This window comes from Phyllostomus hastatus, unplaced genomic scaffold, assembly GCF_019186645.2.
Source record: "Phyllostomus hastatus isolate PE091 unplaced genomic scaffold, TTU_PhHast_1.1 phas_contig_40, whole genome shotgun sequence".
Lineage (NCBI taxonomy): Eukaryota > Metazoa > Chordata > Mammalia > Chiroptera > Phyllostomidae > Phyllostomus > Phyllostomus hastatus.
Genome location: NW_025333872.1, coordinates 81,304,018 through 81,316,125, shown reverse-complemented (window position 1 = coordinate 81,316,125; position 12,108 = coordinate 81,304,018). Strand labels below are relative to the sequence as shown.

Here is a 12,108-nt window from a genome sequence, read left to right as displayed (position 1 = left end):
ACTGTTAAGAACACTGATGATTTTAGTTGTGTATTTTCTCCTGGATATTTTTCTTCAATTTCTATGACATTACAATCACCTAACAGTTTTAAAGACTGAAAGCACATAAATAACACGGTTATATGTTCTCTAATCTGGTTAATGAAATACACTTTGGAGAGAGTGACATTTTTAAGGTCACATAGACTACAAAGCCACAATCAAAATGAGAGAAACCTTTTCACAGGAGCCATTATAAAATGTACATTCCCAATTAGGAAACTATTTTTATTTTTTCACAAACTCATTATGGTAAAAATAAATAAATAGATTATAACCCAACTGTTAGATATAAATAATTCCTAGTAATTTTTTTTTGCCAGAGTGCAAAGCATTGTTATTGCTGGGCTTTGAGTTTCTTTTTAAATCCATTTTCAGAGAAGGTCTATTCCAGAGTTTGAGAGAAAAGATATGGCAAGACCATACATGACAATAAAACACTAATCCACTACTTCACCAAACTTAGGCTCAAGAAACCAACCCAAAATCTCTGTAGCAACAGGCCCAAAATAGTCAGGACTTGGTCATTCAACGATTGACAGATTCCCATGTTTTCGCCTAGCTCCTAACTGAGGACCAACCAGAGAAAGCCTAATATACTCCTCAAACAATCATATAGAAGGCCATTCTTCTAGACTGTTCACATGCACCTCCCCAAAACCAATATTCATCCATCAGAGCAAACCTAAATGCTTCTCTGTTTATCACTGACAAGCTTCTCTCCCTCCCCACCCGTCTTTGCATTGGCCAAACCCAAGTGATGGTGGTTGGTTCACTTGCAAGCTCTAAATAACGAGACTTTGCTTTTTCTTTTTGGGTGGTCTTCATTTACTTTCACAAGTAACATTTAAGAAATAGAGTGAATTTGACACTCCCAGATAAAATTTGAAAGGATAATTTTACCGAGAAAAATTTGGCCCACTTCTAAGGTCTGATATAATCAAAACTTCAAAGGCAAAATTTTCTTAGCTGTAATTGAAGTAAAGTACCTAGCTAAGTGTCCCTGGCCCATCTGTATACATGCACAGTGCACATAAATGTATCTCAGGATGAATTTGTCTCAGTAGACTGAGGTCAGACCGATGCTGAAAGAAAAAAAGATGAAAAAAGCTCTTGTGAGTCAAATGGGCTTTTTAAAAGTACCCAAATTACAGCTAATACAACTGGAATTGAAATGAACCAAGAATGCCTTTAAGCATGGAACAAAGGGCAATAAGAAAAATACCTCAGCTATTGTAGAAATAAAGGTATCCATCTTTAATGTGGCAGACTTTGGTGGAATATTCAACTCCTGGAACAATACAAAGCAAAGAAGAAATCATTTTTAGATAAGAGAACAAAACTAATGGATATTCTCAGCAAGCCGAAAAGCTATGTTACCACAATAGTGCAAAGATAATGGTTTCCACTTCTACAATTCCTTTCAATGATTGTTTTTCCAATATACAGTGTAAAGGAAACAAAGACTAATAATTGCTTGTCAGCATGGACGAAGCATGACTGGCATCATGAAGGGGAAGAGCTGGGGGAAGGTGGATGCCACTTCACAGCTAGAGCAGATACTAACAGTCTGTGCTACACTCACACCAAAGGAATGAGAAAGGAAGGAACATTTGAAGGTCAAGTTAAATGAGCTGTTTATATAATTCCAGTTAACAAAACACATTTCAAATGCCAAAGCATTTGAGTCATTGAGGAAATTTAAAAGGGTGAAAAATAATGTAAGAAATCACATTAAGAGTTGGAACTCTGGGTGCCAGTTCCAATTATATGTGAGTGAAAGAAAGCTTAACTGTAGACTCTCATAAAGGAAAATTGTAAGCCATCAAATCATTTACTACAGAGAAAAAACCTTGTAATACAGTGAAGTCCAGTGATATGTAATACAAAATACTCAAACAGATTCAAGTAACTAAAAGGGGTTTTTTAAATTCATCATTAAAATGAAAATATATAAGTAAATATTAACATTTCACTTTCAAATAAAGTAGTTTTAAGGGAGCAAATATGAAAGAACACATTGCCTTTTAACATATATTAAATATTGATAAATAGATGTGTGTATGTATGTGTATATATATAGACAGAGGATATATATCTATATCTATATCTATATCTATCTATATAGATAGAGAGAGAGAGACACGGTGGAACTGGAGGAACTCACTCAGTACATGAAGAGTATAATAAGACAACCGCGACTTTTGAATATGTACTTATAGGCATTTTATGAATCTGCACTCAGTAACAGAATGAGAAATTTGTACAGCAGGACTTTCCAACACAAATGAAGAGCTGTAACAAGATGGATAAATAGGGATAGAATGTGCATAAAAAGAGGAGGTTTATATCCACATGCTTAAATGACTTCCATAAGGATTTAAAAACCAATTAATTTTTATATCTTTCCTTGACAAATAATGTAAGAATTCCCATAATACCTTGAGTTGAAAAGCTTGATATATTTCTCACGAGGATTTATCAAGGCATGTGCTGTGTTGACAACAATACCTAATTTCCTTGAATATGAAAATACAATTAATAACTTTTAATTATGTCATGGTCAGGTTTGTCACACATTCATTTTGCTGTTGGACGCCTGCACTTCAACAGCAAAGCTCCTTTGACGTGTGGTTTTCTCCTGGCTCAGCTTAGTTGCAACTTACTCAAGGATAGTGAGGCAAACAGAATGTTAGCAAACCTCATTCTCAGTAAGCCAATTTAAGGCTATTTAAATTCATACTTTGTTTTTATGGTTTACTTTGTGCCTAAGCATCCCTCCAGTTCAACAACCATCCAGATTCAAGTGAGGTGGGAGTTGATCCCTGTAGGTTTTACTGCTTGTAAAAATATCAGCAGTAAAACGAAATAGGATTTTATACACCAGAAAATGATCCTCCAAAGTTATCTGAAGATTCTTCTTTTCTAAAGTTTGACACATAAACATTCACTTTACTTGGTGGCTTCCTAAAACAGTCTCAGAAGGCATTTTGAAATGTGACATCATCCATCTCATGCCTAAACCCTTCATCAGCCACATGGTTATATCAAGGATGAATGAGATTCAACCCTTCCATGGACCAGTCAGCTTCATTGTGAAAACACATAAATGAATCTTCTAGTGTCCACCTTCCCTTTTGTTTAAATTACTTCTCTATATTTTCTTTATCATCAGTGTAATCAAAAACTTATATCTATTTGGTATATTTTCTCTAATTATGTCCACAATAAAGAATCAAAATGTACATTCTATTCTCTGTTCTTCAACAAGGAATGTCCTTTTTATCGTTCTTTTGTATTGCAACCTCCTGTAGACCCCTTTCTTTACTCACCCTCCAGCCCAAGATTTAACTCACTATGTATCACCCAGGCATTCACAACTGACTTTCAAAACTGGCCTCCTGCTCTTGTCTCTCTCTATTCACCACCACTCCTACCGCTGCCACCTATCACCTTCCTAAGCCCAACCTCTGGCCCTGTTACTTTCTGCTCAAAAAGCCTAGTGTTGCCTCTTTTTACTGTCTACACAATAAAATAAAAATGTTTTAATTTTACCCAGAATATCTCCAAGATTCCATTTTAGTCATTTCTCTTCCTTCCTTCCTGACAACCACTTCAAACAATTAATTCCTCACTCTGCCTGTCATGAGACAAGTTGGAGATGGTAGGCATACTCTGAATAGCTCTCATTTCTCTTTCACATGGTAAGGGTCCCTCCCTTCTGGATGAGCTTAAAGTTCACCTTTTGGAAGCCTTGTTTTTCTTAGGAAAAATAATTTTTATCTTCCTCTGATTTCTGAAAAGAACTGTGCATGCAGCTATTATAACACCTACTTTCTGAAACTCTAATTTATAGGTGTATATTCCTATTTATGTTACTGTTTATGAACATCATAAGGGAAAGGCTTATTCATGTTTGTATTTTTAAGGCCTTGCTTAGAATATCCAACACACAAATGTTGTCAATAAGTTTTTTAACTTACAGAAATAGAGTACATGAATGAATTAATGTTACTTCATGGCTATATACTGTACACTAATCTTTACAGTCTTTTAATGATCAAATAAAAAACTGAGGAGTTAATGTACATGGAGCAATGTAAGTACATTTACATTTAAGGATAAAAATTGAAGATGACATCTGAATACACACAAAAAACATATAGAATATATAGAAACTCCTATAATAAGTAAGACCAATTTTAGTATCCTTCTGTACCCCTTGAAGGATCTCACCCTTGTAAGCAGCTATCCTACATATTGTATTGTCAATTTTCAGAATGGCAAATTCAAATGCTTTTCATAAAATTTACGTTCCCCATTGGTGTTCATGAATAGGAAGTGGTGTCCTGACTTCAGAAACTAGAGACACTCTTGTACTGAATATATTCTAGAAAGTATCCTAACTTTAAAACTTTGATTTTAGGAGACTATTAATTGCAGATGAAGGTTATATAAACAAGATTTGACTTATTTTACTTCAGAGCTGATTATTCTCATACCACATAAAATTTTATGTTTCTCAATGTGTTGTCTATCATAATTAAGTTATGTTTGAAGTTAGTAAAGTAATTAAAGTAGAATAAGTGTTCATAACTTTTTGTATAGGGAGTTTTAAAAATCACTTGAGTCAGTGATTTTCTAGAAATAAACTAAAGAATAGCCATTCCTCTTACACAAAACTATGGTAACAAAATCATAGTATTTTTGGAAATATATATTTATGTACATGTTTTCTTGGGTTTTCTTTAAGAACTCGAATACATCGGAAACATGGCTGTCACATCAAAGGAAGTCAGAGGAAGATGGTTATCAGATGGAAAAAGAGAACAGAGAAAATGTGTAATATCAAAGATTTTAAAATCAAAATGAAAGCTTTGCCCCAGGACCTAGTAGGTCCCACTGCAGAGAACGTATGTGTACTTTTCTATATTTGGAACACAGAATCTGGTAAAGGTTGTTTGCTGAGTCTAACAAAAGCTTGACTTCAATTTTATTTGACAGAAGTTTAAATTTGTCATTTCTACTTTCATTACCTTTTATTTTCTTCTATTTCACACTCTGTTTCTCCTATTCCAATATCATGATGTTAAAAATAGCAAGACTAAATTCTTTGTAAGTCCTTAGAATTATTTTTAAAAATGTTTCTTTAGTTTCCTATGCAAACTTATTTTTTATGATGAGTTAATCTAATTGTAAGAGTTTACAGATAAGGGAATCATTATTTGAAAACTTTAAGGATTCAAGATTGTCTTTTCTTCATAACATTGCAATATATTTGGTAACTTCATTAAAATAGTATCACTATCATTGTGGCATCTTCCAAAGGGCTTGAGAAAGTGGCTATGTGAACAATTTGATAATGATGACAAATTAGCATTATTCTGTAATCTCAAGATGAAAGGCACTATGCAGGACAGATTTGTGAGTCTCAAAATGACTGCAGTACAACAGATAAAAACTCATAGCCATGTTCACATCCTGACAACCTCAGAATTGAACCCCACAAATAGAGACAAATATGTTAACCAAAAATTAAAGCATTTCTTCTGTGGAATGAAAAAAGTACATTTCCTTCCCAAACGTTTCAAACAAATGTGGCCTAGAAAAAGTCAAGGAAGGAAAAAATACATAGGCTTGTAAAAACGGAGTGAGCAATACCAGAGTTAAGCTATAAGGTTGACCATTAAGAAGAGGGTTCTACAAGCTTCTGTGTAAGACTTACTATTGAGAAATCTAAGTTTTCCTGAGATGTATGAAATACTTGAATAAAACAAGCAAATTATATGGGGATATTGTAATAATATCAGTTTTTCCCAAATTATTTTATTGATATAACACAATTCCAATTATAATTAGAACACACAAAATGAGCATTTGTAAAATAGGGAGATTACAAAACTAAATGTACAATTTAACCCTTCCTTTGTAAGATTATATACATATATATATATATATATATATATAGTTGCATACATAAAGCAAATATAGCCAAATATTAATGGTGATTTTCCCTTAACGGGAAGATCATTGTTGATTTATTTGTATCATATAGTACATTTAAAGTTAGTTAACTCAGAAAGTTCTTGTGATAAACATTTCAAAAATTTATATGGAACTGTAAATGACCCCAAATAGCCATGGTAATTTTGAGAAAGAAGAACAAAGCAGGAGGGATCACAATACCTGATATAAAACTATACTACAAGGTCATTATAATTAAAACAGTATGGCACTAGCATAAGAACAGACACATAGATCAATGGAACACAATAGAGAACCCAGAAATAAGCCCATGCCTTTATAATTGGCAGAGGAAGCAAGCACATACAATGGGCTAGAGAGAGTTTACTCAATAAATGGTGTTTATTGGATAACATTTAATGGTGTTGTTTAATGGTGTTGTGTGGCCCAAGACAACTCTTCTTCTTCCAGTGTGGCCCAGAGATGCCAAAAGTTTGGGAACCAAAGCAGAGCACTGCCTAAGCTCTCTCCTGTTCCTTCTTTTGCCCCAAGTCCTTCCTTTGTCTTACTGTCCCCACCCTTAATAAGTGCATTCTCAAAATCACCTGGACGTGAAGTCAAGAACCAAAACACACAGGCCAGCCTGAGGCAGACCCACTCCAGGCCCATCCCTGTCTGGTAAAAACACCATCTCTGAATTTTTACAAGAAATATGGCTACAGATTATTTGCATCCTTTCTCTAAGAAACAGGGTCATTTATTTGGAGTGAGGAGAAATAAGATATCTTGACTCAGAAGAGAAAATATAACAAATCATATTAAAGAAATTCTAATATTATTTTAGGAAGTACCCTGCAGTAGAGAATAGTATATTAGTAGAGAAGCATGTAAGCTCTTTTTTCTTCTCTTTCTCTTTTCTAGTTATCATACTATATGGCTAAAGAGAGGACATCAACCTTAAGAACATTATTCTTCTAAGTAATCAATTCTGCACATTTTATTACAGTTATTTCACTTAAAAATAAGTTAGTTCTCAGAATAAAAGAAAAAAATGTTCACAGGAGACACATTAGAAAAATATCAAAAAGCCAGACAAATGAAAGGAGAATTCACTCAGCACTTAGAGGAATAAAAGTTGCACATCCTTTTCTGAGCTTTGTGACAGTTTAAAGTCAGTATGTGATTGTTGCCAATGACAGAAGGCTAGATTGTTTTTCTCTGGTGACTTTGGTAATGTGTTATCTGACATGAAAGAGACTTTTTTCTCCTTTAATTTGTATTTACCTTCTTAGATGCTGTTTTTGTGTTTAGTTATTTGAAGTATTTTAAGCAGAGTGATTTGAAAAGGATTACTACTCACTATTTCTTCCTTCTGTCCTACTTCTTGGAATTCTCTAAGACAAAATAGCTACATGCCATTCATGCATGGATGATACTTAGCCCAATTAATTTTTTACTTGCTTTATCAGAAACATCATTTCCCAATCGTACTGTTGCCTTAACATTACATTGCACTATTTGATCTCCCAGGAAAACCTGCTGGGCCATGCACACCCTAGATGAGATACAGAGAGACCACTGCATGCTTCCAGGGAGGTTATTGGAGATAAAGTAAATCAGTAGTGAAGACATGTAGGTAGATATGTTCTGGAAAATTCCCCCCTTTTCTGCTGCCACAGCTCCACTTTTCCCTTCATGTCCCTGATCCTTTTAATTCACAAACATTTAAGGCTTCTCTTTCCTCACACATCCAGAGAAAAACTGGGCTGAATTATTCAAAAGATAAATTGTCTTCACACATGAATATTGAAACAAAATTGGATCATTTTCTAGATTTCATTTTGCTTGAAAAGCCTTAGGGTAACAATGAAAATTTAAAATATGGCTTTGGCTTGACCTTTGCTTTCTTATTTCGGATGGTCATTGTGGAAGGCTTTAAATATGATCGTATTAACTGAGCCTCTTCAAAGGTCAACTTGTCTATTTGTCTGAATAGATTTGTTATTTTAAGAGACAGTCATGTTTTCTTTTGGGGGTCACCCATGCACACGGTTAAATAGCATTCATTGTTCCATAATCATGAGTTTATAGTTTTGTTTAAAATTTAAAACACTAGTTGGAAGATTTCAAGATGCATTTCCTGCATTCTTCAAAGTAATAGGAAAGAGCCTCGACAATGAGGAAATAGTGTCTTTCTTGGGAAACACAGGGAAGTGCTCAAAGGGTGTGTGGGGACGACCCAAAGAGGGACTTTGCCCACTTCTCAATTTTTGTCTAGGAATATTTCTCCCCACCTTAACACCACTTCTTCATACACACTTACATGTAACTCGAGATGCACATGATAAAGAATTACCAAAACAAAGCTCAACTGGAAAGTTAATTCTGTATTAAAGAAAATAGGACTGCCAGTGCCGCTGGAGAGAAACAAGTTGACTTTAAAATACTTGGTTTGTGACTATTGACCAGAAATATTCATCCACTGTCCCCGTGAGCATGAAGCTGTGGTAAGTTAAATATTGGGTGGGGGAAGAAGAGGGAAGAACATATTTAGCATGGTTTTCTGAAGAACTTCCATAAAAAAAGGAACCTCAAATAATTCTGCATTTTAACCAAAGGAAACAAAATGATATAAGCACAATAATTACTATCTTAACTTGAGAATATGAAAGTTCTAGTTTTATGCATTTAAGTATTCCATTTAGGAAACACTAACCGACATTGCTGTTTTAACACTTAGAACCAGGAATTAGAGATATGCAGATGGTCCCTGCCCTCAAGGAACTTAAAACAGGCCACTCTAGCCACAGTGCACTGCGGGCTGTGATTTTTAGGTCCGTGAGCTCACCATGCATCTATAAGGCTGGCATCATCATGCTGGGAACCCTGGTGTGCATCTTGTGTATGAAAGTGTAGTTACCTAATCGTTCCAAACCTATCTGACTGAATTCCTGACATTGCAAGGTGAAAATAAAAAAACAAGGGTAACTTTATACTGTTTCAAAGCGCTTTCTGTGGCTGCTAAAGGGGCCAAGCTGAGTAGTTACGAGTGATTTCCAAGTGACTTTATAGCATATCCTTCTTGAGTTCAAGTGCATTCTGGGTCACTGGAAGGGAAACAAAGCTTGTCAAAATGATTTTTAACATATCTCTCAATATTTAGTTTTAATTGTCTTTAGGTGAAGTAAATTCTACTCCATTTTTAGCTAACTATCAATTTATGGTGTGCAAAAGCATGTGTAATTTAAAATAAACAATAATGTAATATTAAACTAAAAATGAAATAATTTCTTGCATGCCATTCTCAAATGTCATGTCAGGTGTTTTGTGATTAGAAAATAGGGCTCAGAGGAAGTAATCTGAGCTTTCTAACTTGTACTAGAACTATATAAATGTTTGGTGCAACTTTCATTTAAATCCATTATATTTTCATGCTACATATTTGTATTATACCTTATACATATTTATAAAATTGTTCAATGTGAGTGAATCTATAGTAAACTGCCATTCTGAAGAATAGCGCCGTTAATCAGTTCAGGAAAGGTCACGCTTTGTTTGCTTGTTCTATAAATCATGCACACATTTCTTCTAAGTGGCTTAAAGATTTGCAAAGTCTCAATTCCACTAAGCAAAGTAACTACATATTTGTGAATGACAATTTTCAACAGCTATAATGAAAGAAGTGACATGCTTCACATTCTACATAAATACAACTATTACTACCTTCAAGGACAAAAATCAGCCTATGAAAATGAAAACCAAAATGACTAGAAACAGAAGGCACATACTAAGTTAGTCATTGATTGATTTTTGGGGGGAGGGTCCCAGGAAAATGCTGACATTGATTTATCTTTTAATCTAACAGAATAACAACAAATCTTAAAGCAATCAGTTTTAATGGTCTTAATAACTCCAATCAAATTATTCACCTTCCACATTAATATAGGAGGTTGGCTTCATATTTATTCATCAGATTTGTCAAATAAATATCACCACTTGCCAAACTAAACCCTAGTCCTTTAGTTCTAATGGATTCTATTAGCATTCAACTTTTATTTGCCCTCCTCTCATAATTAGGGTGACCACAGGTCCCAGTCTTCCAGGGAGGGTCACAGTCCTGGTTTATACTTTCTGGACTGGCATAATTTCTACGAGAGTCTCTCTAGTTTCTGAAGTGCCCTGGTTTGAAAGAACAGGATGGTGGCCAGCATACGCATAACTCTGCCTTTATTACTCCCTGTGTCTTTAGAATCTATTAAAGCTAAAAGTATTCTTTGAGATCAGTAAGAGCAAATAGATGAAAAGAGCATGACTTAACAAATCTATGTGATATTTCCTCACCTACCCAAAGAGAGATCTTTTCCTCAGCTACATCCCATCTGAACCCTAAAAAGTAATAGCTTAGCCAGATAAAACCTCACTGACAGACTGCTATAAGCTTTTCTTTCAGGGACTCCATTGAAGGAGGTTGTTTTGTTTTTTCCCTGAAAATAGCAGAAACTAAAATGGTCCTTATGAGTGAATTTAACAAGAAAAGCTACTTGATTGTGTTTATTTGATTGGAACTACCCTAACATAAACTGCTATTGATTACATTTTGCAATGGTTTTATGTTCTGTACCTACCAGAGTCATACTGGGGATGAAAATGGTGAGCACACAGGAACTTGCAGGACACTGTTGGAATCACAGAGAATCTTTTACCGTTAAAGTGATGGTTCTGCATAGAAATTTGCTTCCAGGGTCACTTAGAGCTCTCCTTGAGATGGTGATGGGTGACGAAGATGGACAAAAGGACAGGAGGTTGTGCTCAATGGGTACAAAGTGAGGTTGGTGCTGGGAAAGAGAAACCAATATCCCAGCAAAACAACTTCGACAGACTTCCCAACCTAATAGATTTCTCATTTAGCAAGACTAAATTTGATCCTGTGCAACATTTACTTTCTTTATTTAGATCAGGATTAAAATGGAACACCTAAAAAGGCTACATAGGATAAAGAGACTGAGATGCCTTCAAAGGATGAACATTTCCCAGTGGATATAAATAGATTGTTGTTGTGATTCGTTTAAAAGGTCATTAGTCAAATGTTCTGTTTCTTTTTTTTCTCACTCTCATTTCTCTCCATCTCTTTCTCAAACACAGAGTCAGACATTAGAAAAAGAAATTAAATCAACCAGCCAACCTAACAACAAAACACAAATCGAGAACTAAATTTTTAGAGGTTTTAAACTTTAAGTCCCTTATGCAATTTTGATAAAGCAAGTTATTTTTTAATTTATTTAAATGAACTTAAAGTAATTCCAAAATTAAGAAATCATGCATTTGAAGCCCTCTTTCACCATTAAAAATGAGAAATTATGTTGGCAAATTTTACCCTCTAATATCACAGCCAGATAAAGCCTTTAAGTTGGTGTGTTCTGCTCCTCTGCTTACATTTCATATAAAGGATCTAACAAATCACTAATACTGGTGATCATCAGGTTTTATCAGGTTTACAGAGCCAATCTTGAGGTGCTAATATGTCCTTTGGGGCAAACCAATCATCAGTTAAATAAATAAGTCATCAGGCTTGGAGTAGAATATTTACTATGAACATAATGCAAAATGGATAATCTCAAGTGTAGCCTAAAATATTGTTCAAGTCAATGCTATAAAAATTATCTGAACAGTATGTCAGGCAAGATGAGTAATGCCAAAAAAAGGAAAAGATATAGTCTTCAACCTTGAGTTATTTATATTTAACTGGAAAGAGACACATGCATAAAACAACTGAGAATGACTCCAAGCATACCATGCTATGCTAACATTTGATAAGATGCTTCTTTTGTGCATGGCTTATGTCTTAAATAAAGAGCATTTAATATTTGACAGATGTTTATTAAATACTGATTAGCAGACATCATATTGGGCACTGGGATTCTGCCAGCAGCAAAGTTACAACTCTTATTGATGAATTTACCTAATCTTAGGGGGTATGAGTAATGAGTCAAAAGGAGTCTTCCCTACAGTAGCGACACGCACGCTGAGGCCCAGTGTAAGGAAGGGGGAGTCCAGATTAGGAAAGGGTGTTCATGACAGGACAACTGATTTCCCAGAAGTGAGACA

At 34.7% G+C, this 12,108-nt stretch overlaps 1 long non-coding RNA gene across 1 annotated transcript; it reads right to left on the bottom strand.

The window, feature by feature from the left end:
* Positions 1-346: 346 nt before the first annotated feature.
* Positions 347-10,802, bottom strand: LOC123822128. Its single transcript, XR_006786222.1, has 3 exons — positions 10,629-10,802; positions 1,265-1,330; positions 347-1,124 (listed from the first exon to the last, which is right to left on the bottom strand). It is a non-coding gene; the product is annotated as an uncharacterized LOC123822128 (long non-coding RNA).
* Positions 10,803-12,108: the final 1,306 nt, after the last annotated feature.